The following is a 16,728-nucleotide window of genomic DNA, read 5'->3' as shown; positions in this document are numbered from 1 at the left end:
CAAGGGGGATGAAATTCTAAGGTACTACGTAGACAAAACCAGGAAATTCTACAGCTCCTACATCTGTTTCTGTTTGGATACCCTTGGGAAAAGTAGGTACCACACATTTCAATGCACCTACTGTAAATTTGCATTAAATGACAGACTTTCCCATTCATCACCTAAGCTAAAAGCCACTATGAATGGTACCCTACATAAGCAATGCTCCCCCTCAATCATGAATAAACATGGCATGACACAGGAGTTAAAATTTCATTCCTCAAATATATAGTAGCATATAAGACATATCCTGCTTTTCCAAAACTCACTTTTTGTTAGAACTGGAAGAAAGAGCCCTGGGATCATCTAATCAGTTTACAGATAACAACACTAAAGTCTGGAGAATTAGCAGAATTGTTCAGAATCACACAACCAAGCAGTGGCGAAGCACACCAAGCACACGCAGGAGCTTCTACTCTTAATCCAAAGCTCCTTCTTTCCACTGGACCATCCAACTTCTCAAGCAAATGGTTTCCCCCCAAAGATGGGGATTCAAAAGCTAGTATTTTCAGTGCTTTCCTCCTTGTACCAAATCCAACCATCATCAAAAAGCCAAAACAGAGGAGTCTACCATTCCATTCATCCACACACCATTTAGTCTGTCCTTTACAAATCTGCTTCAGAGAGTTCCATTTTGTCTTTCTTATTAATTCAAACCTGAGTCGCCTCATCAACCAGAGCTCCCAGGCCAGAACATCTAGGCCAGACATGGGCATAGCAGACTCTGCGGCTGAGCCCTCTAGTTACTGATCCAGAGGCAGCTGGCTCCACGTGAACCGTCGGCTTGAACTACCTAGTTAAGCTAACTGCTTTCGATTCCAAATGAACCACTTTTCAGCTCCCAAGCAATCACACATATTGTTACATGACATTAATGATGCTACTTTTTAAAGCTTTATTTCAACATCAAGCTCTGCTCAGGCAGCTCGGTTTATAATCACATTGCTTATATAACACTGTCACCAACTCAGAGTATATTCATACATGTACCTACATATTAGCGATGCTAAAGGCTCAGTATCGGAAACAAGGGAAGAGCCAAGAGTGACTCATCGACTAACCCACTATAGAAGGCACCAAAAACTCACAGCCACAGTAGTTATTGCAAAACCTAGTTCTCCCTTCTTCTGTTTTCTTACCTGTCTTACCCTGCTCTCCCCAGCCTTTTATCTCCACCTCCATACTGTGTATCTGTCATTCCAGACATTCCTAACCCTTTCCTCTCCTCTCCCTGCTCCTTAGTCTTTCTTCAGTCCGCTTCTGTCTACTACTCCTGAAACCGGCCATCAACTGAAAAAAAAAACATATATATATATATATGATTTTTGTCATTTCCTCTACATTCTTAATACAGCTTGCCAATTACCAATTTTGAGAGCTGATGCATGAATACTACATCATATCCACAGTAAAGAGGCGGTACGGTGTGGGTGTTAAGAGCAAGGGTTCCAGAGTCTGACTAACTGGGGTGCATCCTGCTCTGCAGCTTAATTGTGTGTGGCCCTGGGCAAGTGACCTAGCATCCCTCCCCTTCGCCTCACCCCATATTTCATCTGTTTCCTGTAAAGTGGGAGCATGAAAATCATATCATCTCAACAGGGTCATTCTAAGATTTAAAGGGGGTTAAGTATGTAAAGTGACACACGGTAAGTACCCACTAAACATTGACTATTCTCTCTTATGAAACACTGAAGTAAAAGTTCCTTCTGACATTTTTCAGTATTTTAGGGGCTTGGTGTTATGGACCCGTCATACGGCACAGGGGTGTTTTTCCTCTCCTGTGCCTTCGACCCACAGTTCTGACAGCTAAGGTTATGAAGCTTTAGGTCATTTGTTATGTTACTGCCGAAACGTAGCAGTGATCTGCTTGGATTTCCCCTCACAATCTCACAATGACTAAGAGGCCTCATCCCTTCAATATTCCCAGCCTCCCTGATCTCACCTGCATACACTACCTGTGCAAAGTCAGCCCTCTGTGCATTGTGGCACAGTGAGTTGTATCCCTACACTCGTAATCAGTCCTGCTAACCCCACATTCACCAGGCCCCCCACCGACAAGTTTCTCCAGTGTTACTTCCCACTGACAGCTTCGTGGCAATCTCCAATACAAGGCCATTTGTATGGAAGTGAGCAGTGAGCATAATGAGGACAGAGATGACTCAGAAGCATGCCACAAAGCCGCACAGAGGGTTGTTCTGGAGGTCAAGCCAAGAAAAAAGTCAATTTACATTATTCTGCCTAGCAAAGCTAAACCCTTGGGGTCCTTAACCAGGAGACCTCATTTTCAGGCTCCCTAATTAAAAAAACAAAGGAGCAATTAACCACTTATGCATTTTTTAATAAATATAATTATTCAAATAAGCTAGTAAGTGATAATACCATAATAATTTACATTTCCCTTAATTTTTAAAGGAAGACATAATGTAAAGTAATATTTAAAGGAAAACAGTTATATTAAGCATTTCTAAAAACAAGACCACATTTAGCTCTATCATTTAAGGCAGAGCTTTAATGTGCAGGAAAAATCTCCGGAGAATCTTGTTAAAATCAAATTCTGATCTTACAGGTCTGGGCTGGGACCTGAAAGTCTGCATTTCCTACAAACTTCAGGACAATGCAGACACTAGTGGTCTGTGGATCACATCTAAGAGTAGCAAGAAGTTAAGGTACCTTAAGTGTCAAAAGGCCTATTCCCAATTTCCTAGCTTATCAATTTAAAGCATCCTTTAACTGGTGTTAGAAGCAGCAGCTTCTTCTAACAGCTGGAAGGAACAAAGTGATCTGCAGGCTACCAACTGCTTCTTAACAAAAGGAGCCAAGAGAAGAGCTGGAGAAGAGGAAGGAGCTTCAAGAGGAAGCAATAAAAATAAATAAATAAATAAATAAATAAATAAATAAATAAATAAATAAATAAATAAATAAAGTTCTCTGCAGCCTCTCTTTCTGTCTTCCATTTGGTTTCTCCAAGGAAGAAATGAAAAATGTACACCGGGGTCCTTCCTCGGTGTGGTTATCTCCTGGTTTCCAACTCAAGGAATCTAATGCAAGCTTCCTCTAGCTCTTCTTCCCTAAAATGGACTTCCACAGAATGACTATTTCTACTAGATAATTAAAGTTTCCAATCATTTTTACAGTCCTCTTTCAAAGAAAAAAAGAAATCTGCTTTAACAGTACAGTTACTTTTTCCCTTTGTAACATTTTACAAGGAATTTGAACAGAACACTTCCTTGAGAAGGGGAATGTGAATAAAAACCTCAAGAAAGTTAAAAGGCATGTCATGCAGAGGTCAGGGAGTGAAGCATTTCAGAAGAGGGAACATTAAGCAAAGGCCCTGGCACTGAGATAGCAGGGAGTCCAGTGTGGTTAGAGAAGACAGAGTTAGGGACAGGACCTTGGAGATGATGGGGCATGCAGGGACAAACACATAGGGCCCTTGGCTTTTATGCTGACTGACTTGGCCAGTCTTTGGAGGGCTCTGAGTAGAGTAACATGTTCCAGTGTTTAGCAGGATCAGACTGGCTGCTGAGCTAAAAGACTGTAGATTCTTTACAGGCATATACAAAGAATGATGATGCCAGGATCTTCAGTGCTTGGCACTTCCCAGTATTCCTTCAGAGTTCCCTAGCTAGATATGTGGCCCTGCCAATATCAGTTGTCACCAGGTTCAAGGGAAAACAAGAACTGGGTTATTGGATATGTCATATATGTGAAACCTTAATGCCTAACATCTTTGTATGACTGAGCTCCACTATTACCCAACATTTAGCCCTTAGTTCTAAATACTGATTAGGACATTTGAAATTTCAGACACCACTGCAGAAAAAAAGAGAAAAACATAGGGTCTGCTCTTCCTAAAGGTGACAGTATTATAACCTATAAAATTTTTAAATTCACTCATCTCTCACAAAATCTAAGAACATTCTACTCTCTAAGATATTCTTAATATAGAAATATATTTTAGAAAAGGAATGCTTTAAAAGTATTATCACCCTAAAAAATAAACAAAGAAGCAAACAAATAAATAATAAAAGTATTATCACTCTGACCCAGTAATTTCACTTCCAAAATGGTATCATATGCAAGTAATACTGAACAGGAAAACAATTTTAATCACAAAGTATTCATCATATTTTATTTATAATCACAAAATACTGGAAGCAATTTAAATGTGCAGTGACAGTTAAATGATTTAATTGATAGTGTAATATATAAAATATCAAATACATTATAATGATAATGTACTATATGTACATTTAATTTAATAAATATTAAATATTATGATTATATTAGAGAGACTCTAGCTAGAAATTATGCAGCCATTAAAAATGATGTCATAATATGTGCATACTATGATTACAACTTATAAAATACACACACACACAGAAGAAAAAACACTGGGCAGGAAAAAAACTGCAGGGTATGTATCAAAATATTAACAAGAGTTGTAAAAATTGGAAAAGTGATTGATTAAAATGGATTTACCCAGCTCAATTACTCAAATACAAGTGACCATGCATTTTGCTTATAATTTAAAAATTAAATTAATGGGACCTCTTTACTTCCATCTTTTTATTTCCAATATGGATCTCATATGATATCACCTCTCTCTATATATATATGCATCAGCCTGGAATATACTAATAATAACAGTAAGCTTTATTAAGCACTCATGGTGCCAGGCACTGTGTTAAATGCTGGATCCAGGCCATCAGATTTAAATCTTCACAACAGTCCATGAGGAAGATCCTCAGGAGATGAGAAAGAAGAGGTGAGTGAGCAATGCCAAGGCCATCAGAGAGTCAGAGATAGCATGAGGCCTTGAATCCAGTTTTTGGGCACAAAAATCTGCTCTCTTATCCACAGCACCAGAGTGCCTCCCTACCGCAATACAGAAGTATTTAATAAAAATAGAATTCCCCAGCAGTATGCAAAAAAAAAAAAAAAAAAAGCACCAACTGAGCCCTGTGCCAACTGTGGCACCCGCCCATTACCATCATATCACTCATGTGCTCTGCTCCTCCTCCTGTCTGCCTCCCTTGCTCCTCACCCTGCCATTTCCTTTACTCCTTATTTCTCTCCCACACTTCACTACCTATATCACAAATTTCCAGCAAAATCAACTGCTGTCCTAAAGCTTTCTAAAAACCAGAAGTTATACACTGGAAGCCTAATGCCACATTTGGCCATAGACGTATTTTGCTTAGATCTCACTATTTTGAAAAATACTGTTGAGTACTATTGAATGAGTCACCAACACTTAAAAATTAGGATGAATTCACATAAAAAGGCTAATTTTAAATGTCTCTCGAAAACTAAATGATTTGATAACAGGAGGCCCAACGGGGCATCAGTCTCCTGAAGCTGATTCTCCATTTTGCCACAGTCTCCACCAGTCCCTGTTAACTCACACCTGACTCTCTTCAACTCTCTTCACTTTTATGGAACCTGCCACCTTGCCCCCAAAGCACTGAGTTTGTGACTTCCACCAAATATTTTAAGTGGTGGCCTAAAGGCCCCAGGAGACGTGATCATATGCCATTTTTACTTTATGCTAAATTCTCCTCTGACTGATGCCAACAACTAAATGGCCTATTGTTGGATGTAAGCCACAGCAAAAGCAGCACCAGCAATCCTGCAGAACCCCAAGCCAATGCAGGTCCAAAAGCACTTTCTGTGGCTGGCTCACTTGATCAGCTCACCCTCAGATTATCCCAAATCAAATATTCCTTTGGGAGTAGCCAGAATGAAGTCTTGACCAGGTTCTACCTCAAACTAGGAAATTTTCTGGTGATGAGACTAACTAATACATTTAGTAGTAACTGCAAACCAGTTACTAAGCAATTTTTTTTTTTTAAGTTTCAGCTTCGGTCGGTTCCTGATATTATGAATTTTACATGCAAAGATAATTGCAGTATCTATCTTCTTTTATTCTCTAAGTAGCCATTCAAAATCCATATTTTTACGGTAATGTAAATCCATTAGAAGAGAACTAGAAAGTGCACCAAGGAATCAATCTTATGCTGGAAGAACTACAGACTAAATGACCTTCTCCATCTCTAATTTCTGATATGTTAGTCTATTGTGCATACCCTGAACCATAAAAATATCCTTTCACCATTCCAGAATATAGACAATAGGACATAACATAACGTAAAGTACTGGAGACCCAAAAGTCCCGCTTGAAACTAAATTCATGTCTCATTAACTTCTGTTCATGCCATGGCTTTGGGAGAACTGAGAAATGGTGCTATACTGGGGGCGGGGGGGGGGGCTACATTTCATTTATCATTTACTACTTTCAATATTTTAATTTTTCTTCTAAATTTCAAATAATACTAAAGAACATTTTTTAAAAAAGGAAAACAAATACCCACAAAGTGATTAATAAACCCTATGAAGGTAATTAAATCATGGTTTTTAAAGATTCATTGATAACTAAAGCAAAGCTGCCATTGCACAGCTATTTTGTGAGAGAAGCCATTATGATGAATATATACAATATTATTTACGACTTATAAAAGCAGACTGCACCTGATAATAACAATGCTGACTGAAAGTTGAAGGGAGAAAAAAGAGTTTTTTCTTCTTAGGGAAGTAAATTCAAAAGCATATGACAATTATCATAAAAAATATACCCAACAAAGTTTCTCTAGTGCAAAACAACTGTTTTCTAAAAACCTGTCCAGGAACAGAATAACTTCAAAAAAGAACTTTCATTTAATCCCACAGTGAAAGAAATCAAGAACCGTATTTCACTAAAAATGAAAAACTAGCTAAAAAGCAATTCCTTTCAAAATCTTGCCTACCTTCCTATAAACACAATATGAAACGCCTCTGAAAATATGTAACATTTACTTTGTTTTACAATTTTATTGCTTTAATTTTTCCTAGTTTTATTTTTTAAGTAATTCATTCTAACTTCCCCTCCCCCACCACTTAAAGCTCTACAAAGTCTCATCTGTGCAACTGAAGAGTTAACCTACTTCTTTTAAGAGAAATTCAGATGATACACCATGTTAAACAAGTATTTCAACAAAAAGTAACAATCTGAAAGATTGCTTTTTCACTGTTATAGGAAGACACTGATTTTATATTCAGCATTTTCAATGATTTTTTTGTTTATACTTATAGCAGTTTTTAATTAAAAAGCAAAATATATATGCATATATATATATATTTATGAAACAAACCTGACCACTCCATGCACAGTACAGATTGCACAGTAGGCTCCAATTGTGGTTGATCATGCAGTTGAATATCCTGAACTGGGCCATGACTGCCTATAGCACCGTCTGCATGGCTTCTCTGACTCAGCTCCTGTCAGCAGGGTAGTGCTGTTACCAGAGCTCTGCAGTGATGTGAGCTGCAAATACGATCTTCCCCTCCCTTTCTTGTCTAAGCAGCAATAACTCACTGGCAGAGCTACCTTGTCTTCCTAAACACTGGTACATTTAAATTATGAAATCATGGAGGGAAGACTTTTCACAAAAGCCTTATTCTATATTTATTACCATCTGATTTTTTTAAAAGACGATGGCTCTCTCCTTTCTGGAGATCATAGGCTAGTATTTATATAGTTAATGAAAACACAGCTTGGGAAGGTGGTACAATACATCAACCGTGTGTTGGCCACATCCCACAACAAACCAGCTCCCAACACAAAGCCATGACAGCATCTGTGCCCCTCAGACTGTGTCCAATCCGAAGGGTATCCCTGAATCCTATCTTCATCTTTTAGTACATCTCACATGGCTACCATCTCTTTAAAGATCCCTCATCTCGGGCACCTTTTACCATTTTTGTGCTTCTCTTCCTACATCTCTGACCATTCCCTCTTGAAAGAGAGCCTAGACTGTACCAAGACAGACTTCACCTTCTCAACTGCTACCTACAAGGAGATGACCTTAACTTTGGAGCTTCAGCTCATTCATCTGTAAAATGGAGATAATACCTACCCTCATGGGGGCTTTAGTAGGAAATAAAATAACATCTTTAACATGCTTAAAAGGGAGTCTAACAGGGGCGCCTGGGTGGTTGAGTAGGTTAAGCTCTGATTTTGGCTCAGGTCATGAACTCGGAGTCTTGGGAGTACTGGGATCAAGCCTGCATGGCATAGGGTTCCCTGCTCAGTGGGGAGTCTGCTTCTCCCTCTGCCTCTCCCCTGCTTGTGCTCATTCTTTCTCTCTCTCAAATAAATAAAATCTTTTTTAAAAAAGTACCTAATAAACACCTGATAAGTGATGATTATTAATATTCTTAAGATGGGCTTCCCTTCCTGTCCACATCAGAATTCTTGCTCTCATTTCTTATGCTGTCCCTAGATGATGTCATTCTCCAGGGCCATGATTTTATAATGATGAATTATTTCCAAACCTGTCTTCAGCCCCACCCTTTCTCCCAAGCTTCAAATCTGCATGTCTAAACTCTAGTCAAGCCCATTCACCTCAATACCTTACACCACACATTCCAGCTAAACTCATTACCTTCCCCCTCACAACCTGCACCAGCCACCAGCTAGGGAGCCCCTCATCTGCATAATGACAGCACAATTCAGCCTCTTAGTTGAAACAGAAACCAGCCATCCTCAACTCTCTTCCTTACCTCTCACATCTGTCACCAAATCCTGTCTTTGCAGGGAAAACGCACAGTAAACCTGTCCCTTTGCTGGTCTTACTACTGTCACAGCCTCAATTCAGCCCCCATCAACTTTCTCTTGTGCTACTACCCCAAGGGCCTCCAGCTAGCCTCCTGGACACCCTGTTTCACTCCTTTCTGGAATCTCACCTCCAGAGGACTACCAAAAGAATCTCTGAAACTACAAACTAATCCGATGACTACCCTGCCTAAATCCCTTCCTTGCCCCTTTCTGCCTAAGGCGGTGTTTCCCAAAAAAATGTTCCTACTTGTTCTATAGGATAGGAATATGAATCAGTTAAATGAAAAAAGTTTTTCAATGCAACATAACTTTACGAAAAGCCAGGCTAAACAAAAAAACAAAGTTGCAAGACTGCTCAGAGTCTAAGCATGAAGATGAGATTCAAAGGCTCCTGGAATGCTTGTTTTTTAACTAGTTCTTCTCAAAACCTTTAGCTCACCTTCCTTCCTCTAGCTTTCCCTTAATTGGTGGTGTTCCATAAGGCTCTGACCTCGGCCCTCTCCTCTCATCTCTCCCAATGAGCTCATCTATTCCCCAAACTATAATTATAGCAGACATTGGCTTAATTGACCACTGCCTAACTGACCTGCCAGACAAACCAAAATTCTCAATTCCAGTTGCATGAACACTAGCTGAGCCCATGGCAAGCTCAACTCTTTCTTATGTTTGGGAAGACAGTCTCTAGCCACTTATTTCTGCTCCCACCAAATGAGACACACACTTAACACACACATTTTATTTCTGAAAAGCTCTTTATGTAGGTTTTATTTGTGTTACTGTTATTATGTAGCTTAGATGATGAAATATGAGTAAAAATGAGAGTATTTGTGAAAACTTGAATGCTTTGAAAATATTCAATAAAGGCTGCTGCTCACTTCTCTACTTTTTTCTTCCTTGGTCTTATACTTTTTTCTCCAGTAAGATTCTAGAAAGTCTCTCTAGCTGCAGCCACTAGGCATATTCAGAGACTAAGGCTGTTCCTTCTGTCAGAAGATTCTTCTTTTTACCTAGCTAAGTCCTTACCTGACTTGGCTCAACACAATCTTCCCCGGGAGACCTTCTCTGATCCCTGCACTAGGTGAGGTTTGTCTCCTCTATGTTTTCATAGATCCCTGTTCTTCTCCTAAAATAATATTCATTGCACTCTATTAAAATTATGTGTTCAATTGTTTATACTTCTCATTATCCATGTACATCCACGAAGGCAGAGACCACACCATGTCTGTATTTTTTCACTGGTGTATCTTCATGTCTGGCACTTAGAAAGTACTCAATAAATATTTTTTGAATGAGGTAAAATGTGGGAGGAAAAATCTAAGTATAATAGGAATCTCTGGAACTAGAAGCATCAAATGTGAATCATTTTAAGATAGAATAACTTTTATCCTGGGAACCAATCGGTCATTATCACCAATTGTGAGCAAAAACACAAACTGCTTCCTTCCTCAAATGATTCCATTAAGCTCTGGAAGCAGATAGCATTCTAGCAAAATCCATAAATACCTACACTGCCATCTATTCTATCCCCACCTTAAGATTCTGAAAAATTCTGGAAGAGGGGAAGGAAAGGTTTTAGGCATCTGTTGTTCAAAAAGTCCCTGGTAAGTACATACCTTACTAGTAAATAATCACTGTACGGTAGCATAGACCCAAAATAAACAAATAAATAAGATTCAGAGACTCAAGGCCCAATTACAGTCAAGCTTTTATAAATCATTCCTATAATCAAATTTTTATAAATCATTACTAAACACAGTGTATAATTCAATAACAATATTGTAGCAATACTAATTTACTGGTTTTGATAATTGCCCCATGTTTACTTAAAATGTACATTAAAGGGGACACCTGGGTGGCTCAGTGGTTGAGCATCTGCTTTTGGCTCAGGTCGTGATCCCTGGGTCCTGGGTTCAAGTCCCACATCGGGCTCCCCTACCTGCCTCTCCCTCTGCCTATGTCTCTGCCTTTCTCTGTGTATCTCTCATGAATAAATAAAATCTTAAAAAAAAAGATGTACATTACAGAAATTTGGGTGAAGAACATAACATCTTCTATATTGCAACTTTCCCATGACCTAAAATTATTTCCAAATAAAAAAAAAGTTAAAAAAAAAAGTTAATGAACAACTGCAACCCAGTAGCAAGGCACATCCCTAACATCCAGATGTGAGCTTGAAATATCATTCACCACGAAAAGGAAGCAGGACTTCTTAGAGAAATGACTGATTCTAGGTCCTAGGCAGGAAATGTACATAAAAGATGAGCTAGAAAACCACACTCGACAATAAGGACAAAAGACAATCTGGCTTGTGTCTAAAGGACTTGGTTGAAAACTTGGAAGAGCCTACCACTGGTCAAAAAGGGGGTAGCTGCTATAAGGATCGAAACCTTTGTCATATGTTGGCATGTGCCAGCTAATAACACTAGATAGATAGGCAGATAAATACATAAATACATATACACACACACATAAGTCACCTTGGAAAGGTGATTAGGAATAAAGGGCAAGAATTAAGGAAAAAAGATCACAGTCATATGATTACAACATTGTTTCCCAACATACCGTTTATACTTCTAAAACATTAGTTAATACGTATGTATAATCCCATATTGACACTTCCGAAATTCAAACATCCCTCAAAGTCCAAACATTTTTTGTTGACTCATTGATGGCAAAACCTGCCCTGCCCTCAGCTGACGCAAAACTCTTCTAAGCTTGTATTTATTCCCCAGACAATAAATATTCATACGTTTTCACCAGAAATTACTGATAGCTGGGTGATGCCCCAGAACCTGCATCATCTTACATTTCTAAAATTTGAAGACTTCTAATTTCTGAGAAACCCAAGAATTTCAGAAAATAGATTACAGATCTTCACGAATAGCCCTGGAAATAAGGATAACTAGACAGCAGGGATCCAAAATAAAAAAAGAACAGAGGAAGAAGACCACAGAAAGCATGACCATTGACCTTGAACTGGGAACATCTTTTTCACCTAGGGTCACTGGGGTCAGAGAAAGCTTTACAAACAGGTAAAATCTGAGCCAAATTTTGAAGGAAGTGTGGGATTTACGTAAATGACAAGACATGAGAAAGGCATTTCAGGCAAAATGAACATGAATAGACATGAAAACACTTCAGACTTTACATATATTCAAGGGACAATGGATCTGCCATTTGCTTTGAGTAAATGTTCGATGTTGGACAGTGAGACATTATGTGGAAGAAGAATGTGTACTCTAAATCCTGTCACAGTCATTCAGCTTTAAATGAACTTTTTCTTCAGAAAAACATTTTTTTTATATATGATATATGATGGCTGACAGGATTAAATGAGGTAAATGATAAATGTTAAGGTACTTAATAAAGGTTCAGTGTTCTCTCTAAAAGCCCTAAAAAATTATCTAAAATATACTTTGTCTTACTGTATGCTTCCAGGAAACAGATGTTAGAGCCTAGCACTTACCAAAAGTATATTAAGATTAAATAAAAGGTTAGTAAATGTCAATAGTATAAATACCTAAAGTGCAATAGGAATAAAGAATATTAAAAAGACTATGACACTCAAAACAAATAAATATCGAATGCTAGAAATCAAAAGACTGTAACTTTTTCTCTGATTTATATATTTTTAGGCAAAAAAAAAGTATACATTATATAGATCTTTAACAACCATTATCACCCTTTGCAAAGACTTAATTACTCTTTTATTTCCATCTATTAGGAATCTATTCTGATGGTCTATACTTTTGCTCTAAAACCAAAAAAATCCAACTAGCCTCTTTTCCAAACTAGAGGTTTGAGATCATCTGGCAAACAAAGTCTTTGGGATTTACACAGTTAATCTAACAGAAACAAATTCACTTTTTCCTGACTTTCCCTGTTAATATTATCTAGAGAAAAGCAAAAACACTACCATAGAAAAATATCCAATGGGAAAAAGTCTCTTCAACAAAGCATGCTGGGCAAACTGGACAGCTACATGCAAAAGAATAAACTGGACCATGTTCTTACACCATACACAAAAATAAACTCAAAATGAATTAAAGGCCTAAATGTGAGACCGGAAACCATACATATCCCAGAAGGGAGTACAGGTAGTTCTTTCTCTGACATTGGCCATAGCAATGTTTTTCTAGATGTCTCAAGGAAAAAAAATGCAAAAATAGGGGTACCTGGGTGGCTCAGTCAGTTAAGTGTCTGATTTTTGGTCTAAGCTTAGGTCATAATCTTGTGGTCATGGAAGGGAACCCCAGCGCAGGCTCCACGCTCAGTGCAGAGTCTGCTTTGGATTTTCTCTCCCTCTCCTTCTGCCCTTCCCCCAACTTGTGCTCACTCTCTCTGTCTCTCTCTTTATCTCAAGTAAGTAAATAAAATCTTTTAAAAAAAAGAAAGAGCAAATTTAAATCACTGGAGCTGTATCAAAATTAAAAACTTGTACACAATGAAGAAAATAATCAACAAAATTAAAATTAAAAGGCAACCTACTGAATGGGAGAAGATATTTGCAAAGCACATATCCAATTAAGGGCTAGTATCCAAAATCTATAAAGAACTTACATAACTCAACTTCCAAATATCAAATAATACAATTTAAAAATGGGCAGAAGACATGAACAGACATTTCTCCAAAGAAGACACACAGATAGTCAATGGGTACATGAAAAAAATGCTCAACATCATTCATCATCAGGGAAATGTAAATCAAAAGTACAATGAGCTATCACCTCATACCTGTCAGAATGGCTAAAATCAACAATACAAGAAATAACAAGTGTTGGTAAGGATGTGAAGGAAAAGGAACACTTATACACTGTTGGTAGGAATGCAAACTGGTGCAGCCCTTGTGCAAAACAGTATGGAGGTTTCTCAAAAGGTTAAAAAACAGCTGGCTCAATCTGTAGACCATCTAACTCTTTATCTCAGGGCTCCTAATAAATAAATAAATAAATAAATAAATAAATAAATAAATAAATAAATAAATAAATAAATAAATAAATAAGGTTAAAAGTAGAACTGCCTACAATCCAAGAATTTCACTACTGGGTATTTACCAAAAAAATACAAAAACATTAATTCAAAGGGATACATGCACCCTTATGTTTATAGCAGCATTATTTACATTAGCCAAATTACAGAAGCAGCCCAAGTGTCCATCAGTAGATGAATGGGTAAAGGAAGTACACACACACACACACACACACACACACACATAATGGACTATTATTCAGCCATAAAAAAAGAATGAAATTTTGACATTTGCTACAACATGGATAGAGGTAGAGAGTATAATTCTAAGCAAAATTAGTCAGAGAAAGACAAATACCGCATGACTTCACTCATACGTGGAATTTAAGAAACAAAACAAATTGAACAAAGGAAAAAGAAAGTGAAAGAGACAAACCAAGAAACAGATTCTTAACTATGATAACAAACATATGGTTACCAGAGGGGAGTGGGTGGGATATGGGTAAAATAGATGATAGAGACTGAACAGTACACTTATCATGATGAGCACTGAGTAATGTAAAAAAAAAAAAAAAAAGAACAACAACAAAACAATAATAACAAAGGTCGAAGACTCACACTCCCCACTTTGAAAACTTACTACAAAACTACAGTAATCAAAACAGCATGCTACTGGCACACTGTGGTATAATATAGACCTATGGATCAATGGAAAATATTACAGAGCCCAGAAATAAATTCTCACATATATGGTAAATTAATTTTCAATTCAGTGCCAGGACCATTCAATGGGGAAAGGATAGTTTTTCAAACAAATGGTGCTGAAAAACCTGGATATCCACAAGAATGAAATAATACCTTTACTGTATACTGTATAGAAAAGCTGCACCCCCCCAAAAAAAAAAAACAGAAAAGCTGGCCCAAAATGGATCAAATATCTAAATTTAAGAGCTAAAACTACAAAACACATATTGTTTTCACATATTGTGGAAAATCTTCAAGACCCTGGATTTGGCAATCACTTCTTTCTTATGATGCCAAAAGCAAAGGCAACAAAATAGAAAGATAAATTGGGCTTCATAAAAATTTAAAATTTTATGCATTAAAGGACACTATCAAGAAAGTGAAAATAAAACATACAAAATGGGGGAAAATATTTGTAAATCATATATCTGATAAAAGATTAATATCAAGAATATATAAGGAACTCCTACAAGTTAACAACAAAAAACATACCCAATTTAAAGATGGGCAACAACCTAGAATAGACATTTTGCAAACAAGACAAATGTCCAACAAGCACATGAAAAGATATTCATCATAATCATTATGGAAATGCAAACCAAAACTACAATGAGATAACACTTCATACGTATGCTGGTTAGCTATAATTTTTAAAAAGTAATTTTTTAATGGAAAATAACAAGTATTGGTGAGGATGTTGAGAAACTGCAATGCTCATACACTGGTTGATAGAAATATAAAATGGTCAGCCACTGTGGAAAATAGTTTGGCAGTTTCTCAAAATGTTAAACATAGAATTACCATATGACCCAGCAATTCCACGTCTGAACATATAATCAAAAGAATTAAAAACAGGGACTCAAAGAGAAATTTGCATACAACATTATAGCAGCATTATTCACTATGGTCAAGGTGAAAACAACCCAAGTGTACATCAACAGATGAACGGATGAGAAAATATAGTATCACATACAAAAGAATTTTATTCAGCCATAAATAGGAATGGAGTTCTGACATGTTCTATACCAGGTCAACCTTGAAAACTTCATGCTAAGTGAAATAGGCCAGACACAACAGGACAAATATTATACGATTCCACTTCTATGAGATACCTACAATCGGCAAATTCATATTAAAAGCAGAATAGACACTACTGGGGTTAGGGGGAATGAGGAGTTATAGCTCAATGAGCACAATGTTTTTGTTCGGGATGATGAAAATGTTCTGGAAATAGTGATAATCATAACACAACACTGTGAATGTACTTAATGCACTTAATTATACATGTAAAAATGGCTAAAATGGTAAATTGTATATGTATTTCACCATGATAAAAAAAGTTAATCAAGAATTTCTGAAATAAAAAATGTAATTACCTGTCATAGCTAAGGGAAACAGTACAACACAGGTTTTTACCTACATAAGAATCTAGTACTATAGTAATTTGTATAATACTTTCATAAGCAAACAAATCAACTACTTTTATTTTTCTTTTTAAGATTTTATTTATTTATTCATGGGAGACACAGAAAGAGAGGCAGAGCCATAGACTGTGGGAGAAGCAGGCTCCTCGTGCAGAGCCCAACATAAGACTCGATCCCAGGACTGGGATCACGCCCTGAGCCAAAGGCAGACACTTAACCGCTGAGCCACCCAGGCGTCCCTACTTTTTTTAATATATACAGACTGTATTCAGAGTTTACTTATTTAGGTATGCTTCCAAAAAAAATTAAAGGCTTAGATAAAATTAAATTGCCTAAACGTTGCATGCGAGTTTCATTAAATCCAAGATATATCAATAGTTTGTAACTTAAAATCTACAGAATATGTAATTTTTCAATTTTCATATTCAATTACTTAGAAGTTTTCAATGTTAGCTATAATTAAGGGGAAAAAATTTGAAAAATTTTCTCTATTGAAAAACAAAACTTAAGAATGTTGCCAAAGGGCAGCCAGGGTGGCTCAGTGGTTTAGCACCACCTTCAGCCCAAGCATGATCCTGGAGACCCGAGATTGAGTCCCATGTTGGGCTCCTTGCATGGAGCCTGCTTCTCCCTCTGCCTGTGCCTGTTTCTCTCCCTCTCTCCCTCTCTCTGTCTCTCACGAATAAATAAAATAAAATCTTTAAAAAAGAAAAGAATGTTGCCAAACTATTTAGGAGAATAAGATAAGTCCAACGATATGATGTAACATATGGTATTAGAGCTATAAAGTTTTAAGATGTCAACTTTCTGAAAGGTACAGAAACTCTCTCCCTGACTATTCTTGAAAAAAAACTTTGAAATTAGATCTTAGAAATCACAGAAGCTAAAATTATTTTG

The 16,728-nt window shown here is 37.2% G+C and overlaps 1 protein-coding gene across 8 annotated transcripts in view; it reads right to left on the bottom strand.

Annotated features, from left to right (window-relative positions):
- Positions 1–16,728, bottom strand: part of ARHGAP21 (Rho GTPase activating protein 21) — a 137,957-nt gene that overhangs the window by 100,190 nt on the left and 21,039 nt on the right. The gene's annotated exons all lie outside the window — the stretch shown is intronic.

Source organism: Nyctereutes procyonoides, unplaced genomic scaffold (assembly GCF_905146905.1).
Source record: "Nyctereutes procyonoides isolate TBG_1078 unplaced genomic scaffold, NYPRO_anot_genome, whole genome shotgun sequence".
NCBI lineage: Eukaryota > Metazoa > Chordata > Mammalia > Carnivora > Canidae > Nyctereutes > Nyctereutes procyonoides.
Note: the sequence above shows the minus strand (reverse complement) of the source record. Positions and strands in the feature narration are given on the sequence as shown.